Genomic DNA, 14,498 nt, shown 5'->3' with positions numbered 1-14,498 from the left:
GTAACCATAGAGGTCTCAAGGACCTCTATGGTTACTGTCCTGACACATCGCCGACCCCCGATCATGTGACAGGGGTCGGCGATGACGTCATTTCCGGCCGCCCGGCCGGATGCGGTAGTTAAATGCCGCTGTCTGCGTTTGACAGCGGCATTTAACAGGTTAATAGCGGCGGGTGAATAGCGATTTCACCCGCCGCTATTGCGCACACATGTCAGCTGTACAAAACAGCTGACATGTCGCGACTTTGATGTGGGCTCAGCGCCGGAGCCCACATCAAAGGGGGAGACACGGCATGCGCGGTACATGTACGGCGCATGTCGTGAAAGGGTCAAATAGTTTTCTAAGATATATATATTTTTAGTCAAGTTAGCTGAAAAAGAACCCACCGAAATTGCGGTTGGGAATGCTGGCAGCATGACGTAACATGCCGCTTCTCCCTCAGCCTGACTTCCATCAAGCCGCATATGTAGAACTGCTCTATGGTTCAAAAATCTCCTTTCTTCTCATAGTAGCACTTGCCCACAGCAGCAGCTACAATTCTGCTACCGTTTGTCTTTTCCTGCTGAGACACTCTGGACTCCACTCTCTATCGTGAGGCTGGCACTCTCTACAGTCTTGAACTCTGGATTTCTTTTAAATCTTCTTGGTTTTATGATGCTTCTCTTATTCAGTAATAACATCTGCGCTATTATCACTTCTAAACTAAATGTTTAGATCCTTCTGAAAATAGAAGAGACCTTAAATATGTTATGAAATAATAAACACTCTGGTTCAGACAGAAACACTTCTGAATTTTAAGGGGCTTTCAGGAGGATGAATCCTTATACCGCACACACCATATTATTATTATTATACATTTTTATAGCGCCATTTATTCCATGGCGCTTTACATGTGAATACGGGGCAAATATAGAAAAATACATTAAACATGAGTAAAAAACAAGGCACATGGGTACAGGAGGGAAGACCCTGACCACGAGGGCTCACAGTCTGCAGGGGATGGGTTATGAAACACTAGGAGAGGGTAGGGCAGGTTGTGCGGCAGTTCAGTAAGTTCAGGATCACTGCAGGCTGTAGGCTTGTCGGAAGAGGTGAGTCTTCAGGTTCTTTTTGAAGGTTTCTATGGTAGGCGAGAGTCTGATGTGTTGGGGTAGAGAGTTCCAGAGTATGGAGGAAGCACGGGAAAAGTCTGGGATGCGGTTGTGGGAAGAAGAGATGAGAGGGGAGTAGAGAAGGAGGTCTTGAGAGGATCGGAGGTTGCGTGTAGGTAGGTACCGGGAGACCATGTCACAGATGTATGGAGGAGACAGGTTGGGTTGTGGATGGCTTTGTATGTCATTGTGAGGGTTTTGAACTGGAGTCTCTGGGCGATAGGAAGCCAGTGAAGGGCTTGACATAAGGGAGAGGCTGGGGAATAGCGGGGAGACAGGTAGATTAGTCGGGCAGCAGAGTGTAAGATGGATTGGAGTGGTGCCAGAGTGCTAGAGGGGAATCCAGAGAGTAGGAGGTTGTAGTAGTCGAGGCGGGAGATAAGGGCATGCACGAGCGTTTTTGTGGTGTCGTGGTCAAGGAATGAGCGGATCCGGGAAATATTTTTGAGTTTGAGATGGCAGGAGGAGGCAAGGGCTTGGATATGTGGCTTGAAAGAGAGGGCAAAGTCGAGGATCACCCCGAGGCACCAGGCGTGTGGGACTGGGGAAAGTGAGCAGCCATTGACATTGATGGATAGGTCTGGTGGAGTGGTAGAGTGAGATGGGGGAAAGATGATGAATTCTGTTTTGTCCATGTTCAGTTGTAGAAAGCGAGCAGAAAAGAAGGCTTAAATAGCAGACAGACAGTGCGGGATTTTGGTAAGTAAGGAGGTGAGGTCAGGTCCGGATAGGTAGATCTGCGTGTCATCAGCGTAGAGATGGTACTGCATACCGTGGGATTCTATGAGCTGTCCCAGGCCGCAAGTGTAGATGGAGAAGAGTAGGGGTCCTAGAACAGATCCTTGAGGAACACCGACTGACAAGGGGCGAAGTGAGGAGGTGGTGTGGGGGAGGGAGACACTGAATGTTCGGTCTGTCAGATATGACGAGATCCAGGAAAGGGCCAAGTCTGTGATGCCAAGAGATGAGAGGATTTGTAGCAGAAGGGAGTGGTCCACAGTGTCGAAGGCAGAAGACAGGTCCAGGAGAAGGAGGACAGAGTAGTGTCGCTTGCTCCTGGCAGTTAGTAGGTCATTGGTGACTTTAGTTAGGGCAGTTTCAGTTGAGTGATGGGAACGGAAGCCAGATTGTAACCAATCAAAGAGGAAGCAGGAGGAGAGATGGGAGGACAGTTCAAAATGGACGTGTTGCTCCAGCAATTTGGAGGCATAAGGGAGAAGAGATATCGGGCGATAGCTAGACACAGAGGATGGGGTGAGGGAGGGCTTTTTGAGGATGGGTGTGATCTTGGCATGCTTGAAGGATGAGGGGAAGGCACCTGTTGTGAGTGAGAGGTTGAAGAGGTGCGTTAGGGTTGGGATGAAGACCGTGGAAAGGTTAGGGATGAGGTGGGACGGGAGCGGGTCGAGCGTGCAGGTGGTGAGGTGTGATCTTGACAGAAGGGTGGAGAGCTGATCTTCTGTCATGGTGGAGAAGCTGGTTTTGGAGGAGCAGGGTTGAGCAGCTAAGAGGGGCAGTGGGCGCTGTGGGCCAAAGCTTTCCCTGATCGTATCGATCTTCTGTTTAAAGAAAGAGGCGAAGTCTTCAGAAGAAATGAGGGGGAGGGAGGAGGTGCTGGGGGACGGAGTAGAGAATTGAAAGTGTTGAAAAGCTGTTTAGGTTTGTGAGACAGGGAGGATATGAGAGATGAGAAGTAAGTTTGTTTTGTGGCAGTGAGCGCGGACTTGAAGCTGGCTAGGGACTGCTTGTATGCAGTGAAGTGGTCGGCAGCGGATTGTTTCCATCTCCGCTCAGCGATCCAGGAAGCCCGTCTCAATTCTTTGGTCAGGCTGGTCAGCCAGGGCTGCCTGTTGAGTGTATGAGTTTTGCTATGTATGAGCGGGGCAGCCGAATTGAGTGTTGCTGTTATTGTGGTGTTATAATAAGTGGCAGCAGCATCTGTGTCATGAAGGAAGGCTATGTCTGTAAGAGGGAAAAGGGACTCCGAGAGTGATTGTAAGTTGAGATATTTGAGATTTCTGCGAGGGAGTTTGTGGAGTGGGGGTTGCGCACTAGGAGAGGAGAGGGAAGAGAATGTCAGTAGGTTATGGTCAGACAGGGGGAGGGGAGAGTTTGTGGGATTAGTAAGAGAGCAGAGGTGGGTGAAGATGAGGTCCAGCGTGTGGCCATCTTTGTGAGTGGCCTCAGAGGACCATTGAGTGAGGCCTAAGGAGGCAGTCAGTGATAGAAGTTTTGAGGCAGCTGAGGTGGAAGTGTCAATGGGGATATTGAAATCACCCATGATGATAGTGGGGATGTCAACAGAGAGGAAATGAAGTAGCCAGGTGATGAAGTGGTCGAGAAAGGTGGAGATGGCTAGTTCTGGGGGGCGGTAGATGACAGCCAGCTGGAGGTTGGAGGGGGAATAGATGCGAACAGAGTGCACCTCAAACGAGAGAAGAGTAGCGGAGGGTGGTAGTGGGATTGGAGTGAAGGAGAAGGTGTCGGACAGGAGCAAGCCAACTATTCCACCACGTTTGTTGCTGGGGCGAGGGGTGTGAGAGAGGTGGAATCCGCCATAGGAGAGCACAGCTGGAGAGGCCGAGTCAGAGGGGGTGAGCCAGGTTTCAGTGAGGTCAAGGAAGGAGAATTTGTTGGTGATGAAGAGGTCATGGATAAATGGCAGTTTGTTGCAGACAGAGCGTGCGTTCCATAGTGCTCCAGGTAAGTGGACCGGGGGAGTGGGGGTTGGATGAATTGGTATGAGGTTGTCATGGTTGGGAAAACGTGCGGAGGATTGTGGCAGAGGGTTAGAAATGAGTGTGGGGATGTGTTGGGGAGAGCCGGGATTTGGGGATATGTCACCACTCACCAGCAATGAGGAGTAGCAGACGGAGCATTAGAAGGTGGGAGCAGGATAGGACATGGTGCGGCGGTGTGTGTCTGGAGGAAAAGGATTGTATGTGGAGGAACAGTTCTGAGGAAAAGGTGAGATGGCTGGGAAGGATGGAGGAAGAAATTACTAGTTCCTTACAAGGTGGAGGGATTGCAGGAGATTGTAAGAAGGAAACTAGTATGGGGGTGAAAGAGAAAAGAAACCGAAACATTGTAGTGGTTGGTATTCTGTTACCTTCCAGTCAATTCCAGTCCAATTCAGTCTAAGGCTACATTCACATTTGCGTTGTGCGCCGCAGCGTCGGCGCCGCAGCGCACAACGCAAACAAAAACGCAGCAAAACGCATGCACAACGCTGCGTTTTGCGCCGCATGCGTCCTTTTTTTCATTGATTTTGGACGCAGCAAAAATGCAACTTGCTGCGTCCTCTGCGCCCGGACGCGGGCGCCGCAGGGACGCATGCTGCGCAAAACGCAAGTGCGACGCATGTCCATGCGCCCCCATGTTAAATATAGGGGCGCATGACGCATGCGGCGACGCTGCGGCGCCCGACGCTGCGGCGCTGACCGCAAATGTGAACGTAGCCTAATTCAATTCATAGTTAAAAAGATGGAAGTTAAAAGATCAATGCAGCAGACTGCGTCTGTAGCAGACACCTGCATGTGAATATATCCCCAGTTAAGGGCAATCAGGTGTGAATGAGGAGGTGGCTGGGTATGGGAGACCAGATGCATAGAGTTAGGCCGGTTTCACACGTCAGTGGCTCCGGTACGTGAGGTGACAGTTTCCTCACGTACCGGAGACACTGACACACGTAGACCCATAAAAATCAATGCATCTGTGCAGATGTCATTGATTTTTTGCGGACCGTGTCTCCGTGTGCCAAACACGGAGACATGTCAGTGTTCGTGGGAGCGCACGTTTTACACGGACCCAATAGAGTCAATGGGTCCGCGTAAAACACGGACCTCACACGGACATTCTCCGTCTGGAGTCCGTGTGCGTGCAGAAGACAGCGCTACAGTAAGCGCTGTCCCCCCCACATGGTGCTGAAGCCGGTATTCATATCTTCCCTGTAGCAGCGTTTGCTATTGAGAAAATATGAAGAATAGTGTTAAAAATAAAGATCTATGTGTCCGCCACCCCCCCACCCCCTGTGCGCCCCCCCGCTGGTCAGAAAATACTTACCCGCTCCCTCGCTCCTTTCTGGTCTGGCCGCGCCTCCTACTGTATGCGGTCACGTGGGGCCGATCATTTACAATCATGAATAGTCGGCTCCGCCCCTATGGGAGGTGGAGCCACATATTCATGACTGTAAATGATCGGGCCCACGTGACCGCATGCAGGAGAAGCCGCGGCCAGACCAGGAAGGAGCGACAGCCGACGGGGGACCCGGGTAAGTATTTTCTGGCCAGCGGGGGGGCGCACAGGGGGTGGGGGGGCGGCGGACACATAGATCTTTATTTTAAACACTATTCTTCATATTTTCTCTATAGCAAACGTTGCTGCAGGGAAGATATGAATCGCAGCTTCAGCACCATGCAGAGTGGGTACCACACGCTCCGTGTGGTACCCACTCGCCATACGGGCGGCACACGTGTGCCGCACGTATGGCCTCCGTGAGTTCCCAGGCACACGGACACGGATAACTCCGGTACCGATTTATTCCGGTACCGGAATTATCTGGACGTGTGGGACAGCCCTTAGGCAGAGGTCATAAAGAGAGGGAGGGGTTGGACTGACCACTCAAAGAGATGCCAGGATAACACAATGAGAGACATGAAAACAGGTCATGGAAACAAGCTGATAGGTAAGAAAGCGTACTAAAAAAGGATTTTATGTGCTGCACCTAGACACTCAGATCCAGGGAAATCATAGAAAAAACAGTGCAATATACAGAGACATTCAGGAGCCAGGGAGAGCTGGGGAAAGTCAGAGCATACCATAGAAAATCAATGCAATATACAGAGACATTCAGGAGCCAGGGAAAGCTGGGGAAAGTCAGTGCATACCATGGAAAATCAATGCAATATACAGAGACATTCAGGAGCTAGGGAGAGCTGGAGAAAGTCAGGGCATACCATGGAAAGTCAATGCAATATACAGAGACATTCAGGAGCCAGGGAGTGCCGGGGAAAGTCAGTGCATACCTAGACACTCAGATCCAGGGAAAGCATAGAAAAAACAGTGGGACATTGGGATACTTCAGTGTCGCTGCTGAGACCGGGCGGTCACGTAGCCGCAAGAAGGCTATTTGCATGCTTCCTTCCACATTCCAATGAGATATGTTCAGCTATGCTAAATTCAGTTGTATTGCGCAAGGTTGAGCATGTTTAGCTAGCTCTTGACCGCATGTCTGCAAATCGCATACTTGCTGCCTCCACAGGAACACCAGAGAATCCTGACCGCATGCTGTGTGTGTGTTTTAAGGATTCCCATACAGTCACTGCAGACTGTTGGCAGGGTATTGACCCCTTTCTGCCATCGGACGAAATAGTACGTCTGATGGCAGATCCCCTGCTTTGATGCAGGCTCCGGTGGCGAGCCTGCATCAAAGCCGGGACATGTCAGCTGTTTTGTACAGCTGACATGTGCCTGCAATAGCAGTCAATGGAATCGTGATCCACCTGCTGCTATTAACTAGTTAAATGCCGCTGTCAAACGCTGACAGTGGCATTTAACAAGCGCTTCCGGCCATTTGGCCGGAATTGCGCGCTCCGCTGACCCCCATCATGTGATCAGGGGTCATCAGTGTGCTGGTATAACAACCAGAGGTCTCCTGAAGACCTCTATGGTTGTTGATGCCAGATTGCTGTGAGTGCCACCCTGTGGTAACCGCTCATAGCAATGCTGTAAATCTACATAGGAGCGATCTGAGCAGAGCTGATCAGGCTATGCCAGCTTCTAGTCTCTCATGGAGGCTATTGAAGCATGGCAAAAGTAAAAAAAAATGTTTTAAAAAATATGAAAAAAATAAAAAAAATCTAAAAGTTGAAATCAGTCCCCTTTCACCCCATTCAAAATAAAACAAAAATAAAAATCAAACCTACACATATTTGGTATAACCGCGATCAGAATTGCCCGATCTATCAATAAAAAAAAGGATTAACCTGATCGCTAAACGGCGTAGCGAGAAAAAAATTCCAAACGCCAGAATTATGTTTTTTTTGGTCGCCACAACATTGCATTAAAATGCAATAACGGGCAATCAAAAGAATGTATCTGCACCAAAATGGTATCACTAAAAACATCAGCTCGGCACACAAAAAATAAGCCTTCACCCAAGCCGATATCCCGAAAAATGGAGACACTATGGGTCTTGGAAAATTGCACAATTTTTTTTTTTTTTCGCAAAGTTTGGAATTTTTTTCGACACTTACATTAAAAATAACCTTAACATGTTTGGTGTCTATGAACTCATAATGACCTGGAGACTCATGATAGCAGGTAAGTTTTAGCATATAGTAAACCTAGCAAAAAAGCCAAGCCAAAAACCAGTGTGGGATTCCAATTTTTTTTGCAGAAATTCATGCACTATTAACCCCTTCCCGACCTTTGACGCATACGCTGCGTCATGAAAGTCGGTGCCTTCCCGACCTGTGACGCAGCGTATGCGTCATGGAGGGATCGCGCTCCTGCAGATCGGGTGAAAGGGTTAACTCCAATTTCACCCGATCTCCAGGAACAGGGGGAGTGGTGCTTCAGCCCAGGGGGGGTGGCTTCACCCCCCCCGTGGCTACGATCGCTCTGATTGGCTGTTGAAAGTGAAACTACCAATCAGAGCGATTTGTAATATTTCACCCAAAAAAACGGTGAAATATTACAATCCAGCCATGGCCGATGCTGCAATATCATCGGCCATGGCTGGAAAACCTAATCTGCCCCCACCCCACCCCACCGATCGCCCCCCCAGTGCTCCGGTGCGCGGTCCGCCCCCCTAATTCGTTCTGTCCGCTCCTCCGTCCTCCTGTCCGCTGCCCCCGTGCTCCGGTGCCCCCTCCCTGTGCTCCGGTCCCCCCCCCTGTGCTCCGGTCCCCCCCCCGTGATCCGATCACCCCCCCTTCATACTTACCGGGCCTCCCGATGTCCGTCCGGCTTCTCCATGGGCGCCGCCATCTTCCAATATGGCGGGCGCACTGCGCCCGCAGAGTCTGCCGGCTGGCAGATTCATTTCAGAAGTATTTTGATCACTGCGATATAGCCTATCGCAGTGATCAAAATGAAAAAAAAGTAAATGACCCCCCTTTATCACCCCCATAGGGACAATAATAAAAATAAATAAAATATTTTTTTTTTTTTTCTGCTAGGGTTAGGGTTAGAACTAGGGTTAGAATTAGGGTTAGAATTAGGGGTAGGGTTAGGGGTAGGGTTAGGGCATGTGCACACAGTGCGGATTTGGCTGCGAATCCACAGCGGATCGGCCGCGGATCCGCAGCGGATCGGCCGCGGATCCGCAGCGGATCGGCCGCGGATCCGCAGCGGATCCGCAGCGGATTGGCCGCGGATCCGCAGCGGATTGGCCGCTGCGAATTCGTAGCAGTTTTCCATCAGGTTTACAGTACCATGTACACCTATGGAAAACCAAATCTGCTGTGCCCATGGTGCGGAAAATACCGTGCGGAAACGCTGTGTATTTTCCGCAGCATGTCAATTTTGTGCGGATTCCGCAGCGTTTTACACCTGTTCCTCAATAGGAATCCGCAGGTGAAATCCGCACAAAAAAACACTGGAAATCCGCTGTAAATCCGTAGGTAAAACGCAGTGCCTTTTACCTGCGGATTTTTCAAAAATGGTGCGGAAAAATCTCACACGAATCCGCAAAGTGGGCACATAGCCTTAGGGTTAGGGTTGGAATTAGAGTTAGGGTACCGTCTCACAGTGGCACTTTGATCACTACGACGGTACGATCTGTGACGTTCCAGGGATATCCATACGATATCGCTGTGTCTGACACGCAGCAGCGATCAGGGACCCTGCTGAGAATCGTACGTCGTAGCAGATCGTTTGGAACTTTCTTTCGTCGCTGGATCTCCCGCTGTCATCGCTGGATCGTTGTGTGTGACAGCTATCCAGCGATGCGTTCACTTGTAACCAGGGTAAACATCGGGTTACTAAGCGCAGGGCCGCGCTTAGTAACTCGATGTTTACCGTGGTTACCAGCGTAAAAGTAAAAAAAAAAACAAAAAAACGTACATACTCACATTTCGGTGTCCTTCAGGTCCCTTGCCGTCTGCTTCCCGCTCTGACTGTCTGCCGGCCGGCAAGTGAGAGCAGAGCACAGCGGTGATGTCACCGCTGTGCTGTGCTGTGCTCTCACTGTACGGCGGCGCTCAGTCAGAGCGGGAAGCAGACGGCAAGGGACTTGAAGGACACCAAAATGTGAGTATGTAAGTTTTTTTTTTTTTACTTTTACGCTGGTAACCACGGTAAACATCGGGTTACTAAGCGTGGCCCTGCGCTTAGTAACCCGATGTTTACCCTGGTTACCCGGGACCTTGGCATCGTTGGTCGCTGGAGAGCGGTCTGTGTGACAGCTCCCCAGCGACCACACAATGACTTTCCAACGATCACGGCCAGGTCGTATCGCTGGTCGTGATCGTTGGTAAATCGTTATGTGAGACGGTACCCTTAGGGTTGGAATTAGGGCTAGGGTTGGAAATAGGGTTAAGATTAGGCTTGTGGTTAGGGTTAAGGATAGGGTTAGGGTTGTGTTGGGGTTACAGTTGTGGGTAGGGTTGGGATTAGGGTTAGGATTAGGGTTGGATTTAGGGTTACGAGTGTGTTGGGGTTAGGGTTGTGGTTAGGGGTGTGTTGGGGTTAGGGTTGTGATTAGGGTTATGGCTACAGTTGGGATTAGGGTTAGGGGTGTGTTGGGGTTAGTGTTGAAGTTAGAATTGAGGGGTTTCCACTGTTTAGGCACATCAGGGGTCTCCAAACGCAACATGGCGCCACCAATGATTCCAGCCAATCTTGCGTTCAAAAAGTCAAATGGTGCGCCCTCCCTTCCAAGCCCCGACGTGCGCCCAAACAGTGGTTTACCCCCACATATGGGATACCAGCGTACTCAGGACAAACTGGGCAACAACTATTGGGGTCCAATTTCTCCTGTTACCCTTGCAAAAATAAAAAATTACTTGCTAAAACATAATTTTGAGGAAAGAACAATTATTTTTTATTTTCACGGCTCTACGTTATAAACTTATGTGAAACACTTGGGGGTTGAAAGTGCTCACCACACATCTAAATAAGATCCTTTTGGGGTCTAGTTTCCAAAATGGGGTCACTTGTGGGGTGTTTCTACTGTTTAGGCACATCAGGGGCTCTGCAAATGCAACGTGACGCCCGCAGACCATTCCATCAAAGTCTGCATTTCAAATGTCACTACTTCCCTTCCGAGCCCTGACGTGCGCCCAAACAGTGGTTTACCCCCACATATGGGGTACCAGCGTACTCACAACAAACTGGGCAACAAATATTGGGGTCCAATTTCTCCTGTTACCCTTGTGAAAATAAACAATTGCTTGCTAAAACATCTTTTTTGAGGAAAGAAAAATGATTTTTTATTTTCACGGCTCTGCGTTGTAAACTTCTGTGAAGCACTTGGGGGTTGAACGTGCTCACCACACATCTAGATAAGTTCCTTGGGGGGTCTAGTTTCCAAAATGGGGTCACTTGTGGGGGGTTTCTACTGTTTAGGCACATCAGGGGCTCTGCAAACATAACATGATTCCCGCAGACCATTCCATCAAAGTCTGCATTCCAAATCGTCACTACTTCCCTTCCGAGCCCCGCCATGTGCCCAAACAGTGGTTTACCCCCACATATGGGGTATCAGCGTACTCAGGAGAAACTGGACAACAACTTTTGGGGTCAAATTTTTCCTGTTACCCTTGGGAAAATTAAAAAATTCTGGGCTAAAAAAATATTTTTGAGGAAAGAAAACACATTTTTTATTTTCACGTCTCTGCGTTATAAACTTCTGTGAAGCACTTGGGGGTTCAAAGTGCTCACCACACATCTAGATAAGTTCCCTTGGGGGTCTAGTTTCCAAAGTGGGGTCAATTGTGGGGAGTTCCTACTGTTTAGGCACATCAGGGGCTCTGCAAACGCAACGTAACGCCCGCAGAGAATTCCATTAAAGTCTGCATTTCAAAACGTCACTACTTCCCTTCCGCTCCCCGACGTGTGCCAAAACAGTGGTTTACCCCCACATATGGGGTATCAGCGTACTCAGGAGAAACTGCACAACGACTTTTGGGGTCCAATTTCTCCTGTTACCCTTGGGAAAATAAAAAATTGTGGGTTAAAAAATAATTTTTGAGGAAAGAAAAATAATTTTATATTTTCATGGCTCTACGTTATAAACTTCTGTGAAGCACTTGAGGGTTCAAAGTGCTCACCACACATCTAGATTAGTTCCTTGGGAGGTCTAGTTTCCAAAATGGGGTCACTTGTGTGGGAGCTCCAATGTTTAGGCACACAGGGGCTCTCCAAACGCGACATGGTGTCCGCTAATGATTGGAGCTAATTTTCCATTCAAAAAGCCAAATGGCGTGCCTTCCCTTCCGAGCCCTGCCGTGCGCCCAAACAGTGGTTTACCCCCACATATGGGGTATCATCGTACTCAGGACAAACTGGACAACAACATTTGGGGTCCAATTTCTCCTATTATCCTTGGGAAGATAATAAACTCTGGGCTAAAAATCATTTTTGAGGAAAGAAAAATATTTTTTTATTTTCATGGCTCTGCGTTATAAACTTCTGTGAAGCACCTGGGGGTTTTAAGTGCTCACTATACATCTAGATTAGTTCCTTGGGGGGGTCTAGTTTCCAAAATGGGGTCACTTGTAGGGGAGCTCTAATGTTTAGGCACACAGGGGCTCTCCGAACGCAACATGGTGTCCACTAACGATTGGAGCTAATTTTCCATTGAAAAAGTCAAATGGCGCGCCTTCCCTTCCAAGCCTTGCCGTGCACCCAAACAGTGGTTTACCCCCACATATGAGGTATCGGCGTACTCAAGAGAAATTGCCCAACAAATTTTAGGATCCATTTTATCCTGTTGCCCATGTGAAAATGAAAAAATTGAGGCTAAAAAAATTTTTTTGTGAAAAAAAAGTACTTTTTCATTTTTTACGGATCAATTTGTGAAGCACCTGAGAGTTTAAAGTGCTCACTATGCATCTAGATAAGTTCCTTGGGGGGTCTAGTTTCCAAAATGGGGTCACATGTGGGGGAGCTTCAATGTTTAGGCACACAGGGTCTCTCCAAACGCGACATGGTGTCCGCTAACGATGGAGATAATTTTTCATTCAAAAAGTCAAATGGCGCGCCTTCCCTTCCGAGCCTTGCCGTGCACCCAAACAGTGGTTTACCCCCACATATGAGGTATCGGCGTACTCAGGAGAAATTGCCCAACAAATTTTAGGATCCATTTTATCCTGTTGCCCATGTGAAAATGAAAAAATTGAGGCTAAAAAAAATTTTTGTGAAAAAAAAGTACTTTTTCATTTTTACGGATCAATTTGTGAAGCACCTGGGGGATTAAAGTGCTCACTATGCATCTAGATAAGTTCCTTGGGGCGTCTAGTTTCCAAAATGGGGTCACTTGTGGGGGAGCTCCAATGTTTAGGCACACGGGGGCTCTCCAAACGCGACATGGTGTCCGCTATAGATTGGAGCCAATTTTTCATTGAAAAAGTCAAATGGCGCTCCTTCGCTTCCGAGCCCTGCCGTGCCCACAAACAGTGGTTTACCCCCACATATGAGGTATCAACGTACTCAGGACAAATTGGACAACAACTTTTGTGGTCCAGTTTCTCCTTTTACCCTTGGGAAAATAAAAAAATTGTTGCTAAAAGATCATTTTTGTGACTAAAAAGTTAAATGTTCACTTTTTCCTTCCATGTTGCTTCTGCTGTTGTGAAACACCTGAAGGGTTAATAAACTTCTTGAATGTGGTTTTGAGCACCTTGAGGGGTGCAGTTTTTAGAATGGTGTCACTTTTTGGTATTTTCAGCCATATAGAACCCTCAAACTGACTTCAAATGTGAGGTGGTCCCTAAAAAAAATGGTTTTGTAAATTTTGTTGTAAAAATGAGAAATCACTGGTCAAATTTTAACCCTTATAACTTCCTAGCAAAAAAAAAATTTCTTTCCAAAATTGTGCTGATGTAAAGTAGACATGTGGGAAATGTTATTTATTAACTATTTTGTGTCACATAACTCTCTGGTTTAACAGAATAAAAATTCAAAATGTGAAAATTGCGAAATTTTCAAAATTTTTGCGAAATTTCCGTTTTTTTCACAAATAAACTCAGAAATTATCGACCTAAATTTACCACTAACATGAAGCCCAATATGTCACGAAAAAACAATCTCAGAATCGCTAGGATCCGTTGAAGCGTTCCGGAGTTATTACCTCATAAAGGGACACTGGTCAGAATTGCAAAAAATGGCAAGGTCATTAAGGCCAAAATAGGCTGGGTCATGAAGGGGTTAAACAGTAATTTAACCACCATTTTGATGGCGATCATAAACAGAAACATGAAGAGATTCAGAATATATAACATATCCAATTTTTTATTAATAATAAATTAAAAAATGACATCAAAAGGGAGATCAAAAATGCAGAAATGCCTCACAACAAAAGACACCATAAAATCAATATAAACAATTAATTAGTATAAATATCTGCGTATAACCAGGTATACCTGACACTGAACAAGAGTATTGCATCTGTGCACAGTAAGACACAAATGGCGCAAGCAGTCCCCTAATACTGAATGAGCAAAAAGAAACTTAACAGTGAAGGGGGAAAGAATGCAGCCAAAAAATGGGGTATCGGCAGGAGGTAAGAATGGCGACTCCCCATCCCGACGCGCGTTTCACGGCTCTCTTCTTCTGGGGCGTGGCTAGGTGAGGGGCGATGTTCAATGTGTATGTGTCCGCAGCCAATAGACATGACGGTCTGATGACTCATATGGCTCCATGGCACATGACAACTCCGCCGAGTCAAATGGGAAGTGAGGGCAAACTGAAGAAATATCAGCGTGATGTCCATGACTATTAGAACAAAAAAATAAGGTAGTTAACCTGTCTACTCACAAACTCACACAAACACAAATTGAGGTATTGAAAAGGGGTTTGACTTTTTCTCCATCTTCTCACATAGATGCATTCACATCAGTGAAGGATACTCATTTATTTGCTAGAAAATTGATTATGAAAAAAATTATACTTCAACTCTGAAGCATCAGAAATGTTTCCTACAGTGGAGGAAAATGAGGCAATAAAAATATTGAAATCATTACATGATGATAGTACATTACAGGAGGTTAGTAACATTTCAAACCATCTGTTCTCCAAATCCAACCATTTCCCTTCTCTGGGAATATATCCAGCTGTAGAGATTTTTACTAAACTCGTATCCTCTGACATAAAGCTTCTAGGAAAAAAAAGTAAATATTTTTC

The 14,498-nt window shown here is 47.4% G+C and overlaps 1 long non-coding RNA gene across 1 annotated transcript in view; it reads left to right on the top strand.

Annotated features, from left to right (window-relative positions):
- Positions 1 to 5,770: 5,770 nt before the first annotated feature.
- LOC143809927 (uncharacterized) overlaps positions 5,771 to 14,498 on the top strand; it is a 131,768-nt gene continuing 123,040 nt past the window's right edge. The window contains exon 1 of the long non-coding RNA XR_013222537.1: positions 5,771 to 5,835. This is a non-coding gene — a long non-coding RNA (uncharacterized LOC143809927). The remainder of the gene's footprint in view (positions 5,836 to 14,498) is intronic.

This window comes from Ranitomeya variabilis, chromosome 2, assembly GCF_051348905.1.
Source record: "Ranitomeya variabilis isolate aRanVar5 chromosome 2, aRanVar5.hap1, whole genome shotgun sequence".
Classification (NCBI taxonomy): Eukaryota; Metazoa; Chordata; class Amphibia; order Anura; family Dendrobatidae; genus Ranitomeya; species Ranitomeya variabilis.
This window is presented reverse-complemented; position numbering and strand designations above follow the sequence as displayed.